Raw genomic sequence first — 17,746 nt, 5'->3', positions numbered from 1 at the left:
TGCATGCCACCGGCAGGGCTGAGCCGCTCCGTCCCTGCACACCGGGCTGGTTTGACAACCCTTCCTCCTCCCTTCTCTTTGCTTAGTGCAAAAAAGAGCCAGGGCGTGAGGACAAAGAAACAGCCCCAGACACCCGTCAAATTACTCTGCTAAACCCAAAGGTAAGTCCTTCTGCCTTCGCTAGAGCAGTCCGGTCTCTGGCTTGGCTCAACGGCTCTGTGCTTCACCCCAGCCCAAGGTGACCAAGCCAACAAGTGCAGGTTACACACGCTTCCAGGAAACTCGCAGCTATCTTCCATCATCTGCTCTTTTTTCCACCTTATACCAGCAGACAGACAATTTACCAAGAGCACCCTTTACATTCGTTGGGGTGTGCCAAGAGTCCTACCAGAGGTGGTCAACCCATAGCAGAGAAGGACATAAACGTACAGACATCGTGACAGCTCCTGCTCTGGCTACCAAACCGCTCATTGCAGCTCTCCCACTGCTTTAACCAAACGCCATTAACGACCATTTAAAAGAGGAAGAAACCTACCTAATCCCACAAATTTAGATCCAGTTAGGCCTCCCCTGAAGTTCAAGTGCTGCCCTATAATGATCATAGCCACTAATGACTCAGACAGCAGCACAGAAAGCCACCGAGTCCTTGGGCAGGTCCATGTACGCAGGGTATGGTTTCAGAGAGAGCCTCTGCACCAGCTCACCTTGAGTCAAGAGCCAGCAAACCATGGAAAAGATGCCAAAAAAACCCCAAACCCAAACCTGGCCATGAAGAGACTGGGGCTGCTTAGGATAAGGAGAAATCAGCTCAAGTGGTCAACGGTGTGTGAGAAACATCGGCAGCAAGCCCAAGGCATTACCAATCTGCATCAGCAGCTGCAGAGGCCAGGCACCGGGTTAAAGAGAAGAGGACGCATTTCCAGTGGAAATAACCCACGATAAAAAGCACATCCAGACGGGGCTGAGCAATGCCCTACCTGCAGCACGACCAGGAAGGCAGAAGGGAAACCATTCCCTAGCACGCTCCCAGCGCGGGCTAAGCGTGTCAGCAGATGAGCAAACAGCCGCCGGGGTCGGGAGCATCGCTGGGTGTCGGACGTGGGCTGGGGGGGCAGGCAGAGCAGGTCGTGCCCAGCAGCAGCGGGCAGCCAGCGCCACGCCAGAGCTTGCACGGATGGGTGCACGGGCAAGCTAGGCTGTTTGTGTTGAACCCGCGCGTGAGAAAGTGATTCTCAGCCGAGCGCGGGGCGAAGGAAGCGTACGTGTTCGTTAGGCTGTGGGAATTTAAAAACAATTAGCAGCACAAATATTGGTTTGGAGCTTGCTAGGTTATTGTTGTGGGGTTTTTCCCATCCATCATAGTATCCGGTAAATTATTTCTTAAAAGTCTTTCTTCTGGGCCTGAAGCTGGGATCTCGCGCAGCCTTCGCCCACACATCAATCATCGCTTTTGTCACTCTCGGTCGGGGCCCCCGTTATCTGCCGGGCTGCAGTCGGTGAGAGGCCGTGCTTCCCCACTTCCCCTCCCGCAGCTCCGTCACGAAACGCGCTCCTGCTCGCCGGCCTATGCTGCACGAAGGGATGCTCCACCTCGGAGGTGTCCAGAAATGGTTCTACCAGAGGGAAAAGACAGACGTGGCTGCGGAGGAGCTACATGTTTTGGAAACTGCGTGTGAGCGTGATGCAAAGCGATGCTGCAGGAGAGCTTGATGTGGAGATGGCTGCGTGGGAAAACCTGCGCAGGGACCGATCCTGCCTTGGGAGCTGTAGCAGCGCAAAGGCACCTGGCAGGGGACAGCGGAGATGCTGGGAGGTGGTGATGCCAGCGCCGAGACCCTGGCCAGGCTAGGAAAGGCTGTCAGCTGAACCTCCAACGGGAAAAGATAGCCCTGGCACCATAGTCTGCTTGAAGAGACCACAAGCAGCAAGGTGCATTTGCTGAGTGACTTTTGGAGACAGGAAGCAGGAGAGATGGGCATTTGCATGAGCCCTGCGCGCAGCCCAGAGCCCGAGCCACGGAGCAGGGTGGGCACGAGGAACTAAGGGGTGATGTGCTGCCACGACACGCTGCCAGCAAGCCAGGAGAAACGCAAAGCCCAGAGGGAGAAAAAGATATTAGCAGGGCTTTTATCAGGTGGGTAATTAAGAAACTCCTCCGTGAGGGGAGGGATCTACGAGATCCCCAAGCCCACTGAATCGTGCCAGCGTAGGGGAAGGGGCTGCGGTGGGAGCTCTCTAGGAGCTGCTGGTGGCCGTCACCACCCCGTCGGGGCTGTCCCCAGCAAAGGGGCTGTCAAAGCCCGTGCTCACGTTAAACAAGGCGATTTCCATAGGCACCAGGAATGGCGGGTTTTGGAGTGAGAAGGGGGCAGGGGACCAGAGGCGAGATTTAACTATCGCAGCTCGTGTGCGGTGATGGAGATGGTGATGTTTCTTTCAGCAGCTCTAGCAGCTGCGGTTTGGAGTTGCGATCCTGCCAGCCACGTGCATTCAAGCATCGTGAGTGTCCCCAAAAGATGGGTGGCTTGCTGGAGGGTTTTTTTAATTGTTCACAGTTGTTTCTTGCCTTCTGTCCTCTAGTCTTTCATGGTTTTCAAGCTTCCTTCTTGACCAGCAGGGTTGGTCACAGACCTTTTTGAAAAAGCCCCTTCCAAAAAGACTAAAGCAGATATTCTCATGCAATTATATGATTTCAGAGCTGAGGTTTTTAAGAAAAAACAAACAATGAGCTATTGCTATGGGCTGTTAGCAATGCTGGGGTTTGGTTCTGGAAGGGGCCTGGTATGGGGGAGAAGAAATCTTCCTCTGCCAGCGAAATCTCGGTTGCTACAAATATGCAAATTTCATCATTCAGCCCCAAAAATTCCCAGCCTGCAAACATGCGCGTTACTTGCCGCCCTGCTGCGAAGCTCCGCATCTTCCCTCCTCCCACCCACCGGCTGTCTCTCTGATACATCTCCCATCCTTTCTTCTGAGCCCACTGCAGCAAAGGATGCTCTTCCTCCAGAAGAGCTTTCCCCAAACGCTCTCCTCCTCTCTCTCCTAAGAAACGGTCTCGGAGGATCAATCACTTACGAAAGCCGCTCTTTCCCCAACCTCTTGCTCTCTGGGCTCTTATTTTCGCTCAGTCCCTGTGTGGGCTGCCTTTTGTTCTCCATCTGCAGAGAGAGATGTACTCGAGCAAACTTTTGTCACCAAGTCAGGTTTCCGCCTGCGTCGGTAACCCCACGCCAGCGAGGTTAGAGGAGGTGCAAGGGTTAAGACAGGCTAACTAACAGCAACACTGGGGACAAAAGCAATGGATTTATTAAATGAAGCAGAAAATCCTACTATTTTCTTTCCTGCCCTTGCTGGAAAATATTTGCCTGCTCTCCTCCTGACTTGTAACAAAATCCTTGCAGGAAAAAAACCTGTTCGATTCTATTTTGACTGGTTGCAATATTTTCTAACAGGTCAAAACACTGGCCAGCAGCAGCCACCTCTTCTTCTCCCCTCCGCATCTGGCATGGCAGGGTTTTACCACCCGTCCTCGGTAAGGCTTTTTTCTCCTTCTCTGATCCACCTCAGGTTCTCCACCAGCAGAAATGCCTTGCCCTTCTGCCACCAGCCTCCCCCCAGATGAAGTTGGGGCAGAGCAAAAGACTGGATAATATCCGTGGGGAATTCCTGCATTCCCTGTGGCTCTTTTTCCCAGGACTCTGTTTTTCCAGTACTTGCAGGAGAAGAATTGGAAAGCTCATTTTAAAGGACAAGCGGTGGGGCTGGCTCACTCCCTGTGTGCTTCTTCCTCTGCAGAAGCAGCCATATGGCAGTGCTTAACTGCACTCACTGTGCTGGAATGACTCGGCCTTCTGGCTTTCCTCTCCAAGACTGCCCAGCTGTGCCATTGCCACCAAGCTGTCACCTGCCTGCCCGGCCAGGGCTGCCGCGCTCCCTGAGCTCGAATTCCCGGGAAGCTGCAGCCCCGGAGAGCGCTGCCCTCGTCCCACCTCAGTTTTGACTGACCATACCCCTGTCTGCATTAACCCCATCAACATTTAGGCTCATCTGGTGTCCCCGAGGATCCTACGTGCAAAATCAAACAAATTTGGCCACAGCACCCTACAAAAACTCTTCAAGTCCCCTTTGCGCGTGCAGCTCGCAAGTTCCGCAATGCCTGTTTTCTGACCGCTCTAAGGCGTGAAGAGACGTGCGCTGGGCAAGGCGACTCGGGCAGCTCTGCCAGCGAAACGTCTCACGTGTGTGCCGAAGCGCTGCTCGGGGCGACCCAGGGCTCGGCCCCTCATTGCAAACGGGCCAGGCTGAGGGCTTGAGGCGAGGGTAGAAGGTCACTGCCCGGTGTCGCAGGCGGGCAGCGACGATCAGCGGAAAGCTTAGGAACATTTTACAGGGCTGCGGCTCCTTTTCAACCTGCTACTCCTCGGATTTAGGGCGGTCTAGCTTTGTGGGACCTTCCGCAGGGCCATCAGGTAGATAGATGTGGTGCTGCTGGCACCCTCCGAGCCCTCAGCCTCCCCCAGAAGCTGTTCTGCAAAGCAGCATTTGGGGCCAGCTGCTTCTCATCCCTCTCAGCCCCCATCACCCTTGTTGTGTACCACCTGGGACCGGAGGCTCAGGAATTATTTTTCCCCTGTGTCTGTTTGGCATCTACTCTCTGCAAAGCAAGTGAAGTCACAGGTAGAAAAAGCCAAAACAAAAAGCCAACGGACCTGAGCATGAGTTCAGGGGGACATCAGCGTCTGTTGCTTCCACACCTGATGCTCACACCCCAACTCAAACCGTGCCAGCTCTGCCATAAAGGCTTCCTGTGGAAAGAAAGAACGACGTGAGAAAAAGGTCCCTTCTCGGAGCCAGAAACGCTCCTTTAAAGACAAGCCGGTGCTAGATGGGAGGTTCTGGTGCTCAGGGCTCACCCCATGTGCCAGGACCCCGCAGAGCCCCCCCACCCAGCGCTCCCCGCCTCCATCCCAGCATGACGGGGACGTTCCCACGCAGCCCCGCCAGCCCGACCCGGCGTGGGCTGAACGCCGCTCTCGAGTCTGTGCCGGGAGGACATCAAAGTGACCGCAGGGTTCCTGGCAGCCCTGGTTAGCAGCTGGTCAATGAGAAGCTGCTCTTCTCGTTTAGGCGGCTTTGTGAAGCCAGGCGTGTTGCGAGCAGAGCTGGTGGAGGACCAGCTTTGGCACCTGCCCCCCCTTACTGCCTCTCCAGCAGAGCCACGTGAAGAGCAGCTAGAGCCAACGGGGCGATGCTCATAGCCCTCAGTAGCTGGAAACCGCAGGAGAGGAGAGCTCGATCCGCTTTGAAAGTAAATGCAAAACCAGAAAACATTGTAAGGGGAGCCTGGCTGGCGTTAAATCACAACAGCAGGTATCTGCCTGACGATCTTGTCTGCAACAGTGTTAACGATAAAATCCAGGTTTCTGCTTTCCTATCAAAGAGAAGAAAGCTGGGAGGCTGTTCAGCATTACAACCCAAGCGGGGAAGGTCTCGGACCCTTCTGCTGTGCCAGGCAGGCTAGCGGGGGAGAGCTGTGTCCGCTAGAAATACAGATTTTACACGGGTCAGTTAAAACAGTAATGAGGTTTTACAGAAAAAAATATACATTTGGTATCAGACTCAATATAGTGGGACGGTGGGGCTCACTTCAGTCCTGGGAAGGAAGATCCATGGTGGGTTTATCTGCAGCTTAAACAGATCACTCTACAAGTTAATCCCGGTGCACTCTCGTAGGGCACCCAGCCCTTCATCACTACGCAGTGGACTGCAGGAGCCTGACGAGACCCGGGTTGCTCGGCTCCGACGAGGCTGGACCTGGCAGAGAGGGGAGAGGAGAACAGCAGCTGGAACAGCAAAGTACTCCGGCTGCAAGCGCGCGTGAGCTTAGCGGGAGAGGAGGGCGTGCTAGCCTGAACCGATCCAGCCCCACGCAGGGGCACCAGGCAGCTCCAGCACGGCAAACTCCCTTTTTGCTGGGCTTTGCTTGTCCAGTTTAATTCTCAGGGCTAATAACTCCTGCCCCAGACTTGCAGAGGGGCCACATCTAGGCACACGGTCGGACCACCCGAAAGGGAAAAGAGGAGCCACCGCTGCGGGGATGCTGCTGCCCAGCCCTCCAAAAAAGGTGGCCTTTCAGTAACGCTGTGCAGAATTTCTGCCAAACGCCGACAGCATGCAGCATGCCACAGGATCAGGGGCTGGTTCACAGACAATGCAGAAAGAGCACCCATTAATTTGACTTGCTTTGCAAAAAGTTTTATTTTTAGTGCTTCTGAGTGCTGCCAGATTGGCAGCATTATAAATAGAAGACTTCTATTTATCCTACAGTCTAGGTACCACAGTGCTAAGTCAGTTTTACGACCTCAATAAATCCAGATTAGGTGCTCTCAGGGATGCGTCACCACAGAAATAACATTTCCTCTTCGCATTCAGATGCGCGGCTAGGGGGGGTGGATTATGCCAAGGGGGGGTGCTGCCCTCGTAAGCCAGCCTGATGCTTTCTGATCTGCCTTGATGCGCTACAGGCTGACATTCATTCAAACAAGATTGTGGATCCCGGCTTCGGATCTCTGAGTCCTGCCTAAAAGGTGATTACATACCTCGCGGTTTGGGTTGAAAAGCCTACAGCAACGCTGGCAGAGGAGGCTCTGCCTCGACGCCCAAGACAGGGAGTATCACGCTCTGTCCCTGAACGATGGCCAGCCGCTGATCCGTGCAGGCTTCAGCTGGCTGATGAAATCGCGGCATCCTTGCTCGCATCAGCCGCGCACACGGTGATAAAACAGCAGGGTTAGGAGTCAGAATAGCTTGCTGCTCTGCAAAGGTGAAGAAAGGGAGACAGCAGGGGAGAGAGTCCTGTTGGGTAGAATAACTTACAGCCTATTGCTAAGATGTTGCTTTTCTCCCAAGCTGACTGTCAATAACTATTAAAATGCCAAAATAATTCTTCCCCCCTTAAAAAAAAAAAAAAAAAAAAAAAAGAGAGAGAGAGAACTTAACCCCTCTCCAATTCCCTTCTATTTCTTTTATCCTTTCACCAACTGATGCTGCTCCATTCAGTCGGCGGCATTATGTCAGCTCCCAGCATGACAAGCATCTTCTAGCGGTCACACACCTCTGAACAGGCTGTGCTGCTCCCGGAGCCGGGGGATGCGGCACAGCTCAGCGGTAGGTAAATGCACCTCCCGCAAAGACGAGCGCTTCAGGAGCGATGCCCGCTCCAAACCGTGCCACCTGACTCCGTATGCGTTCATTTGAGCCCGTGTCCTCCTGCAATAAACACACAAGCCACGTGGCCTGGAGACTGACTGGTCGTCCTCTAGGCTTCTCCTCTGCTGCGACCGCAGCCGGGAAAGGGCAGGGGGGAAAGGCTCGGCTGCCTTCGGTCACCCCGAATTCCCTAGTTGTGTACGTGGGAGCCGGACCGTCAGGCTGCTTTGGTCTCTGCTGGGAGCAAATACACTGGGAAGCCGAGCGTATCAAAGAGCATATAAATTCCAGCAGCTGTAGGTTTCTGATCCTTTCATTTTCCGTGAGATTTTTTTATAGTTTCCAAAGCTGGAAGCCTGCACGAATACAAGCCGTTTGGCTCAGGCGCAACATTTTGGCTGGTCAGCTGCTTGGCAGGAGGAGGTAGGGTGTTGGGTTTGGGAGGCACGGCGCTGCCCGCCTGCCCCAGCCCCGCGGCAAACGCCCGCTCCGGCTGCTGACAACAGCTTGCTTCTGCTCCTCGCTTGGCACAGAAAGGGCGTCTGGGGGGTCAGGCCAGTGGAAAACGGGTGCTTTAAGCTTACCGGAGCCCACCGAAAGAATTGAAAGATAACTGTGGAGAGGAAAAATCCTTATGATTTGCTCAGCTAGCCTTAATGTCTAGGGCTGGGACCACCACTGGAGAAGACCAGAGGTTTGGCTGGTTTGGTACTGGTCTTTACGTGCATGGGAATGGAAGCAAAATCCAAAATGAGACAGGGTGTGAGGAGAAACACAGAAATAAAAAGTACTTGTGCACAGCAAGATGAGGAAAAAACCAAACCAAGCCTCAGTGGGAGTGTGCGTTATTTGCTAGACACTGCTGTCTGATTTGGGAGTCACAAGCCTGAGCACTAAAACCACCACGGAGTCATCATGGAGTTGCTAACCCAGCCCACGCTGCTAAATGAGGATTTCGGTGAACTTCCCAGTACCCACGAGCAGCACTGCGTAACTCGCGTGCCAGGCTGGGATGAGAATTCGTCACGGTTGCTGAAAGGCACGTAGGCATTGGAGCTCCCTGGCCGATGACAAACCCATTTCACGGCAGCTCTTGAGGTTTCAGAATGAGATCCCTCTGCCTGAAATGAAAACAGAATCTTTCAGAGGTTTTAAAAAAAAAAAAAAAAAGGAATTTTGTTGAAATGTCTATTTTGGGATTAAAATCTGAAGCCTTTTCAGGACAGAGGGGACACTGTACTGCACGAGGTGCTGGTTGGGAGGATGAGACACCCTCCCCTGGAGACATGGGTGTAATTTGCCACCCCAGTAAGTGTGAACACCCCGAGCTCAGCAAGAACACCCCTGCGGCTACAGTGCCACCGAGCCGGAAAGACAGCGCGGGGTTTGAACGCAGCTCCTGCACGCTTCCAACTTGGAACAGGGAAGAAGCGGAATAAAGAGTTGAACTCCCCCCAATAAAGCTATTTGGGATTTGGCAGGAGGCTCGGGCGTCCTGTGGCTTGCTAGCACCCTCATCCGGTCTGTCACCACTGGGTGCCCTTCCAGCCCAAAGCCAGCTCCCGGGGACGCACCGGCTCCTGCCAAGGCAACAGCTTGTGCCTTCAACGTCCCAGCTCTGGCCTCCTCTGCCCGCAGCCCGCTCCGCTCCTGCCGGCTCCTGACACGCCGGAGGACGCGGGAGGGAGTCTTTTGTTCATTTTCCAGGAACTCTATCTGAGTTGAAGTGACTTGTGCCTGCAGCAGGCTCCTGGACAGCAGGAAGCCCCAGCTCCTGACAGCGGGCAGCAGATCCCCACGCTGGGGGTTCTGGACCGTGTTTTGCCCACCCAAGGACAAGCGAGGCGCTCGGCAGCGGTTCCCACCACCCCCTGCACAGAGCAGAGCTCCCAGGCTCGCACTGGGGTGCTGCGGAGGAGCAGCAAACAGGCTGGAAACCTGACAGCTAGCTGGTCGCGTTGGCTTCGCGTGTGTCTCTTCAGAAGCTGCCAGCTCAGCTACACAGAAGGCTGTTTTCCTATTTATTTAATAATTAAAGTGAAAGGCATCTTCTGGGAAGCCTATTTTTCTCGCTTACCAAACGAGGTTACAATATTCAGCTGTTCGCCGAAAGATTTCCGCTGTGCTGCTTGGCGCAGTATCGGAGCCTAGATGGAGCCGGGAGTTGGATGCAAGCTCTTGCCGAAGGAAACAAGCCATATCTTCACCATCTACACGTGACGTTAAAACAAGCTGCGTGCAGGAAGGCAAGCCATTTCCCTTCCGCTGCGCCCAGCAGCGCAGGGCACGAAGCCTCCGTGATCCCGCGTTCAGCCCGGGACGCGCTTCCTGGGTTAATGCTCTCAAGAAGGAGTTGGAGGAATCTCCTCCGGCGGTCCTTCATCGCCGGGGCTGAGGACCAGCAATCTGGAGGAACCAAGTGCACAACCCCTGGCAGCACAACCCATGGCTCCCGCTGCGAAACATCTTAACGCTTACGTTTGCGTCGCAGGAGGAGGCGTAAGGGAAAAGTGCTCGCGTGCCTCTTTCGCATCGGAAGCAAGGAGAGGGACTGGGAACACCGCGGCTTTGAGGATTCGGCCTCCCGTACGATTCCTGGTGTATCGTGCCAGGTGGGCTCCTGTGAAACGCGAAGATGTGCACTGCCCTTAGCCCCGCAGCGTGCTCCGGAGACGGTCGCAGTTTCGGATGAAAGAGTTTCGTTACAAAACGCTGCGCGGTTAAGGCTGGCTGAGGTTTGACGGACTTCTGCCGAGGCAGGGAAGGACATCCTGCGGGGTCTCTAGGAACACTGTGCAGCCGAGGACGGTCCTGCTCGTCAGAAACTTTGCTGACGTCAGAGACAGCCCCAAACCCGAGTTTCAGAGCAGCGTTGCTTCCTACCATCTGGAAAACGTTATTTTTCAGCTCTTCTCTGCCATAACTCATTTCAAGGCTAGCTCTCCCATTGCGGTGACCACGAACTAGCTCAAAATTACTCCCTCCCGCTCCAAGGTGTCATATTCTGAGCAAAACTCATCAAGCAAATCATGCCATCAGCCAGCAGAAAAGGAAGACCTGCTCTAGCACCAGCTCCTCAGCCAGGGTAAGTCAGCAGAGTTCAATCGCTACGAAACCGTTTAATCCACTTATTGCGTTGCGCAGCGGAAAAGACGCTCCCTCTCCAGACCTGCGTTTCCTGCGCAACAGGCGTGCACCGGCACGGGCAGAAACGCTTCCAGCTTGGAAGAGCACCCGCCTCGTCCCGCAGAGCCTGGGGACCACCTCGGTTGTGCTCCCAGGACCGTCCCTGCCAACGCTGAGCGAAATCCTCCGAGCCACGCGATGCGACGTGGCAACGGTGAGCGTGGAGCAGAAGGAACGCGGGATCTATCGCTGCTTTCTGGGTTCTAAGACTTGAAGATGGGCTCAAGTCACACACCAGAGTCATCTCTCAAGCTGACCACAGGTTATTTTTTTCCGCAGAAGGAAAGTGCCCGACAGCCTCGCACCTCGGTCTCCTGCCCCTTGCACCCCTTGCAGAGCAGCTCCTCAAGCAGGGCACAGCCCTGACCCCTGGAAGGGTTTTCCGCTGCTAACGAGCCCGCTCAATCAACCCCAGCACAGACATTCGAGCTCGGAGCCTCCGCCGGGAACGGCACCCTGTCCAAGGGGACTGTGACCTACAGCCAGCACCGAGCGCCTTCAAATCCCCCACCCAAAAAAAAAAAAAAAAAGCCACCAGTGCGTGACTTTGTACTCTGTCTCCGGCCACATCCGGTGTCTCAGACGGGACTGACGGTCTCAGCACCATGCAGCAGCCTGGGACCTGCCACGGGCGCTCGGGGGTACGGCACGGTGCTGCGCTGCTCAGGCATCCCCCGAACGGCAAAGCCGGGGCTCCGGCGGGGCAAGGCTGGTCAGAAAGTGCTGACTTTGCACCCCCCCCCCACCACCCCAACTCCATCCTTTGGCAGGTCTCCATCAAGAGCAGCACTTTAGCGTAACTGAATCGAAGCGACCCTGAGAGCGTTCGGTTTATGTATTTCTAGATCGTTAAGCCTTCTCCTAGCGACAGTGTTTAAAAGGCACGATGACGTTTCATTCCTTCCCCCCCTCCTTGCTGTTTGGCTCTTGAAAATTAAAAGATAAGCTTTGTAAATCTCACGGAGGAGAGGGAACTGTCACTTTAGCTTTAGAAGAAAAGCCAGCAAAGAAACAAAATTCTTCTTTTGGCAGAGGAGAAAAAAAATCCATTATTAAAGGCTTAGAGACAAAGGCTCTCGACACAATTAAAGGCAAACCTAAGCCTTTGAAAGCAGAGGGCATGACACTGGAATACACACAAGAGGTAGAGATGAAAGCCTCCATTGTAGCACTGTTGAAAAAGTTAAAAAAAAAAAAAAAATGTTTCAATGGATGCATTTGCCTAAACCAAACTAGATGAGAAGCTTTCTAGAGAAGGGCTGGAGTCTTCCCATGTGTTTGCACAATGCCAAGAGCCCCTGGGCTCAGTCTTAATTAGGATCCTGGGGCATTACTAGAATAACTTGGGGAGAGAGGGTCACGACATTCATTAATCGGAAAGAAAACAGGGCTCCGATATTTTCTGTGGGAAATTTCCCACCTGGGAAACCTGATCTTTCTTTCCAGCCTGTTGAGCTGAAGAAAAAAAAAAAAAAAAAAAAAAAAAAAGTTTTGATTTGGTGTTGTCAAGGCATTTGTTTTGCGGGAGAGCTTGCTGAGGACGCGGTGCTGTGCTCCGGGCACGCAGGTGGCTTTCAGCCCAGCCGTGGTCCGAAGACGTGGCCACCTCCAGAAAGCACTGAGCTGACTAGAAAAGCCCCTGGCTGCCACACGTGAGAGCCTGTGCTGGTAAGGGACCACCACCATGCAGTAAAATCACGGTTTTGCCATCCACCCTCTGTTGCAAGCGCCCAAAGCCAGGTCTGCCTTGAGCCCAGATGGCCGCACCGTGCTGGGAAGGTGATGACTTCTACTATCTACTGCTCTGAGAGGCCCAGAGGTCTTTACAGGAGAGCAGCTCCAGCTTCTCTGCTGATCAGCACGGGCTATAACGGAGGCGGCTCTGGAAGGGGGATGCTCCTCCACAAGTGGCAGCCGTTTTCCCCTGCCTGGTGCGTCAACGTGGGCAGCCTACGTTTTTATTAATGCTGGTTTTATAATCTGGGGCTCTGCAGGAAGGGCAAAAGATACTTTATACCACAACTCAGCATCGTTGTTGTGTGGTTAGAGGTGGAGACGGTACAGTAAGGACGGTGCCCAAGGCCACTCAGAGAGCGGCCGGTAGGAGCCGAGCGTGCAGAACGTTTCACAGTTTGTTTTCCTGGCATCTTTGCCCCGCACGGGAAGGAAGGTCTATCATTACAGCTAGCTGGCGGTTTAATCCTGTTTTAATTCCCCTCTCCGGGGACGCTTCTGGGATAGGTGACCCTGGTTTGGGATGACTTGGGTTGCCTCTGAACAGGACAGAAAGACAAGAGAAGGCAGGATCTGTATCGGGCGTGCTTACCTCCTGCCCACAGCCAGAGGACGTCCCTTACGATGGTGGTGAGACCCTGGGGAGCTGCAAGGGGCTGTTCCAGAAAGCGTGCCACCTTGCCGAGCCCAAGCTGGGGGGTCCGTCCTTCCACTCAGTCTGCCATCCGCTCTAAAAACCCCTGAGGGTTTATCCATTAACGGCAATGTATAGTGCAATCGCCGATCAAACCGGTTGTCTGTTTGCAAGGAAAAAGGCAGCTCGTTCCACTCAGGCCATCGGGCAGCTTTCTGCCGATACTGGCTGCATTTGTCAGATACAAAACCAAGTGCCTAAGAGCTGAGGGATTATCTTGACCTTTGGGCCCCTAGCCTAGATTTCTCACTCATCTGGGTCTATGGCAAACTGGAGCCCTCTTTTTGTAAGGATGCTTGTCCATCCTGAACAACCAAGCAATTAAACGAGGCATCCTCTGCTATCCAGCCAGGGATACAAAAGCAGATAAGAGACTAATTCACTGTTCTCCACTCTGAAAATAAAAGCAGGGTCCGTGGACGGTTTTAGCTGCTTTTTTTTTTTTTTTAATGTTTTCCATTGGTTGGTTTTGTCACCAAGGAGACCGAATTCCTACACTCGCTGTTTTAGACATTCGCCAGAACATAAATCCACGCTTCTGTGCCAACGGCCGTCGCAGCATCATTACATAAGCTACGCGTTGTGCTTGTGAGCTATAGCTTTGCTCATCGTACGCGTCATCTGCCGGGTGGTTATGCCCACCCAAAGGGGAAAACAATGTCCTTCAGGTCTGCTCTAAGCCCAAGTCCCTCCTAGCATCATGCCTAGGAGTTGCCTGGAATCCCAAGTTTCTCGCTGCGTGGTCTTTATACCCGTGTAGAAAGTCCTGCATAAAACACACCAGCACGTTACAGAAAGGAAAATAAATTCTGGTGTGCTTCTGCAAGAGGAACAGAGGCACGAATTCAGCAAGTACCAGTGTAACCAGGCCACTGGCGTTCCTGTCCTCGACGAACGGTAATGGCTCTCCGTACACACCAATCCTGCTCTCCTCCTGATTTTTGTTCCTCTCTCCTCTCAACACCACTCCTAAGAGCGAGATGGGTTTTCAAAGCACTAAACAGGAGCACCATTTGATGGTGTTAATGGGAATTCTGTGCCCGGGATGCCTTTCAGAGCACGCACTCACCGAGTTTAGACCGAGTCCCCCAGGACACGGACTGTCTCATGTTGTTTGTGCGACGCCTGTCACGCTGGCCTCCATATCCATAGCAATCCACAGAAGCCAATACCTGACCGAAAAAACGTGAGGTAGTGCTCCTGCTTATCTCAGCTGGACGACGATATGGACCGGGCAAGGCAACGTCCGCTGCTGGCTGTGCATCTAGGCTGGGGCGATGCAGGAGATACCCGAGTCGATGGCCATGGGTCAAAGACGCCATCAGGGCTCTCACAGCCGTGCAATCTCAACGCAAGGCAAACCCGTGTCGGGTCACTTACATAAATGGTTACCTAATGATGTGTCTGCCCCTGTCTGCATCAGGGGGAACTGATAGGCAGAAGAGTCGGCTCTGGTAACGCGTCGCGGAAGACGTGTCGGGAGAAATTTGCAATCCCCAACGCTGAAGGCTCCGGAGGTGAACACGCTGCCTCGCTGAGCCTCTGCAAAGCGGCCCGGAGGAGCGTCCATGAGAAAGCCGGGCAGCGAGACGTCGTGCTGTTCAGCAGCAGACCCACACCCCCCATATGCCCCTCGGCGTCTCTAGATTTGACCTGCTAACCTTTCAAAATACAGTCCCAACGCATCTGGTCCTCAGGGCTGATTTTTTTACATCATCCCCCATACTGTCCTTCTCTGGAATCAGCCACAAAACAGTTTCTCGAAGCAACAGCTGCTTTACAAGATCTTCATTTCAAGCCAGCTCCTTAACAGATACACCCCTCCTCTCTTCCCCCCCAATTTTAGCTGAGTTACTGCTCCATCTGGTCCCCCTGTGCTCGAAGGAATGCCAGTACCTCCTAGGAAAAAAAAAAACCTCTCTGCAGCTTGGGATTGTTGGGATAACGTGAGCAGGCGGTGGCAGCACCTGCATTCATTCCCAGTTCCGAGTCTGGACCGTCCCAGGCTGAGGTCTTTCCGCTGCATGTTGCATCTGAGCATCTCCATTTTCCCCGTGGACCGGTCTGAGGTACGGGGGGGCTGATAGCTACAGCAAAGACACAAGTGAAGTAGGTGACAGGGTATGGAAAACCCATTCTGCTGGGGTTTTAACCTGTTTGCTGCCTGGAGGCATTCCTTTCCTTCTGCTCTTCTCCCAAAAAAATGAAATATAGAGACTTCTAAAGATGCTGATGACGGTAGGAGGAAGTCCTGCAATATTTCTCCATAACCCATCTGGCGTTTCTGTCCCTAAATCACGCAGTACGTGAGCAGAGATCCCCCTTCCAGCTCAGCGGGTGCTGTTTGCTCTGCGCTCTGGATGTGACTGTTTCTCACCCGTGGAACAGCTCTGGTTTCCTGCTCCATCCCGGTCCTCAGCCCTGTCAAACGCAGCAGCACCGCTTTTTTTTTTGAGGAGCGGGGACAGGGGACGCTGGCTAAATTTTTCTGGTCCTGAGGTTTTTCTCTGAGAACCACTCGGAGCCTTGCTAGGGAGAATCAACAAGAGTTAGAAGCCTAAATTTCAGAGCTGTCAGACCAGACAAGCATCCTGGAAAACATCAGGAAGCCTGGTCCAGGATGAAGTAAAGGCTCTCGGGCACTCCACATTGTTGCTGGTACACTTGAGGAGAAGTGCCTTTGTTTTAAGGACAATAGCACGCTTGCCTCCAGGGATCCTGGCCTGGGCTGCCTTCTCGCCTCTGCTACAGCCCAGGAACGAAAAACAAAGGAGGAACTGAGGAAAGCCAAGGACAAGCCACCCCAGGAAAGGGTGGGTTTGTGCTCCCCCGAGCACGGGCTTTGCCGGGGCAACAAGGGAGGTGTGAGGTCCTGGGAAGGGGCTTTTCCCTGTCCATAGCAGCCACCTCTCTCCTAACCCACACGGGTCCAAGCCTGCCTGGCAGCAACCCCGTGGCGGAGACCTACAGCCTCGGCAGCCCACGGCGGGGATGGGTTCGCTTGTTCACAGGCTATAGGTTGATGAAACCCATATGGGACAGGGCTGCAAAACATGCAGAGCTCAGCACCGTCCCAGGGAGCTGCAGGTGTGAGCAACCCGGCTTGTCTCTTCTCTGCACGCCGCCGTGTCCGCCACTCCCGTGTTGTCACCCAGCTCCCGTCCTTGGCTGCCTAATCAGAGGAGACGGCACAGAGACTCACGCTGACAGGCGTCCTCCCGAGAGCGCGGCCGTGCCTGCGAGGGAAGCGTCGACGCAGCGGCCGAGCGCTTCCCAGCTGCGGGCAAGGCAGGGGCCGTCCAGGCAGGTGAGGAGGCAGCTGGCTGATGCCTGTGCCACGCCATCGTCCCGAGGGGACCTGCTGCGGCAGGCGAGTGATCTCCTCCTTGAGCTGAGCTCAGCCCAGGAAGGTCTCAGGTTCATTCAAAAGCACAGAAGGGAGCCGAGGTACCTCCCTAGGACCGGCAGAGCTGGAAAAGGATTATCTCGTGCTTAGAAACACAGAGTGACGCAAGTTACTCTTTAAAACCGATATCCGCCTCCCAACCCTGCCCCGCTATGCATGCACGCACATTTTTAGGTCCAGTTTAGCTGGATTCTGTATGAAGTGCACAAATCACGGTCATCAGCAGGGCCTCAGATCCCCTGTGCCTCCCCACCCCGGCAGCGGGGCTCAGTTCAGGGGTTCACAGAGCTCCAGGTCTTTAACCCACGCACAAGTTAGCTTTTAAATAAATTCACCTGTCTTTGCTCTTCCAGGCGCTGGACAGACATGGAACCTGACTGCAAAAGGCGGTTCAAAATCTTTCACCTATTAGGAAAGATGAAGAGCCCAGAAAAAGTTTTTAAAAAAAATTTTGAGAGATCTCCAGTCCAGTTTTGTAGAGTGAGAGGGAGAAATCCTGATACAGAGTCGACAGTGGAGAAGGCACAGCTTGGGAGGGACCTAGCAGGCTCCTTGCTCTGGATCAGCTCTGCACCTCAAACCGCCCCCCAGATCCCCGTCCTTCGCGCGCACACGAGCAGGAGGGTGCAAGGCGCCTCTCTGCTACCCTGTGCAAACCCCGCTCCCTCAGGAACAGCATTTACTTCAGTTTTGAGGAGCTGGATAACAAAACCGCTGAACTTTTCTCTGAAAAAATATACCCCAAAAAAACCCCAGATCATTGAGGTTTTTGGCTCGCTGCCTGAACTAAGCTGTAAAGTAAAGGCGGCCTGGCTGCGGGGAAGGGTTTAGTACGGGGACGTGAGAGAGAGATTTCAGATCTGCAGTGAGCCTTGTTACAAGGGGCAGACGAAAGCAAACTCGCTAGTTAGAGGAACAAACCTCCTGATGCAACGAAACAGCGGAGACGACCTCTCCCTTTTTAAAGCATCTCGGGAAACAGGAACGGAGGAGCTCAGGCAGCCGGAGTATAAAGAGCTGGGTGAAACACAACGGAGAGGGATGAAAGGCTTTTTCTTTACAAAATCTAGCTGCGTGGCGAGAAGATCCGCAGCTCCGGATGCTAAATCCGCGCTCTGATCTCGATGGCCAGACCCACAGCCTGCTGAAGGGAATGAAGAGGCTCGCGTCTGCTTCGACGAGCCTCGGATCAGAGATTAAGCTAACGGCCCTCTGCGCCACTGATAATAGCTCGTGGGGAGTCAATGGAAATTAATTAGACACTAGGAAGCTGTAGTTATGTCATCTTTCTCCAAGAGGGAGGAAAAGCATCTGCCTGAGTCCAGTTTAGCTGAGTTCGAGGCCCAAGTTGTGCCTGGTCAGCCACGCTGCCGTAACCTGGAGCTCTGCTTCGCTCCACAAGCGTGCTCCCATGCTCCCTCCCGGGCAGCGCCCACGGTAAATCCATCGGGACAGAGCTGTTTGCCAAGCGCCCATGCCCCTAGCCCGCAGGCGCGGTGCTGTGCTACAGCTCAGCC

At 54.0% G+C, this 17,746-nt stretch overlaps 1 long non-coding RNA gene across 3 annotated transcripts in view; it reads right to left on the bottom strand.

The window, feature by feature from the left end:
* Positions 1 to 17,746, bottom strand: part of LOC129208206 (uncharacterized) — a 97,433-nt gene that overhangs the window by 8,141 nt on the left and 71,546 nt on the right. The window contains exons 3-7 of one of the 3 annotated variants that reach the window (XR_008577710.1): positions 8,184 to 8,330; positions 6,600 to 6,815; positions 5,647 to 5,814; positions 4,710 to 4,805; positions 3,076 to 3,158 (exon numbers count right to left, since the gene is read on the bottom strand). This is a non-coding gene — a long non-coding RNA (uncharacterized LOC129208206). The remainder of the gene's footprint in view (positions 1 to 3,075; positions 3,159 to 4,709; positions 4,806 to 5,646; positions 5,815 to 6,599; positions 6,816 to 8,183; positions 8,331 to 17,746) is intronic. The other 2 variants (XR_008577711.1, XR_008577712.1) reach the window with 2 other exon arrangements.

The sequence above is a fragment of the Grus americana genome, chromosome 6 (genome assembly GCF_028858705.1).
Source record: "Grus americana isolate bGruAme1 chromosome 6, bGruAme1.mat, whole genome shotgun sequence".
NCBI lineage: Eukaryota > Metazoa > Chordata > Aves > Gruiformes > Gruidae > Grus > Grus americana.
The sequence above is the reverse complement of the archived record's forward strand: the minus strand, read 5'-3'. Positions and strand labels throughout refer to the sequence as shown.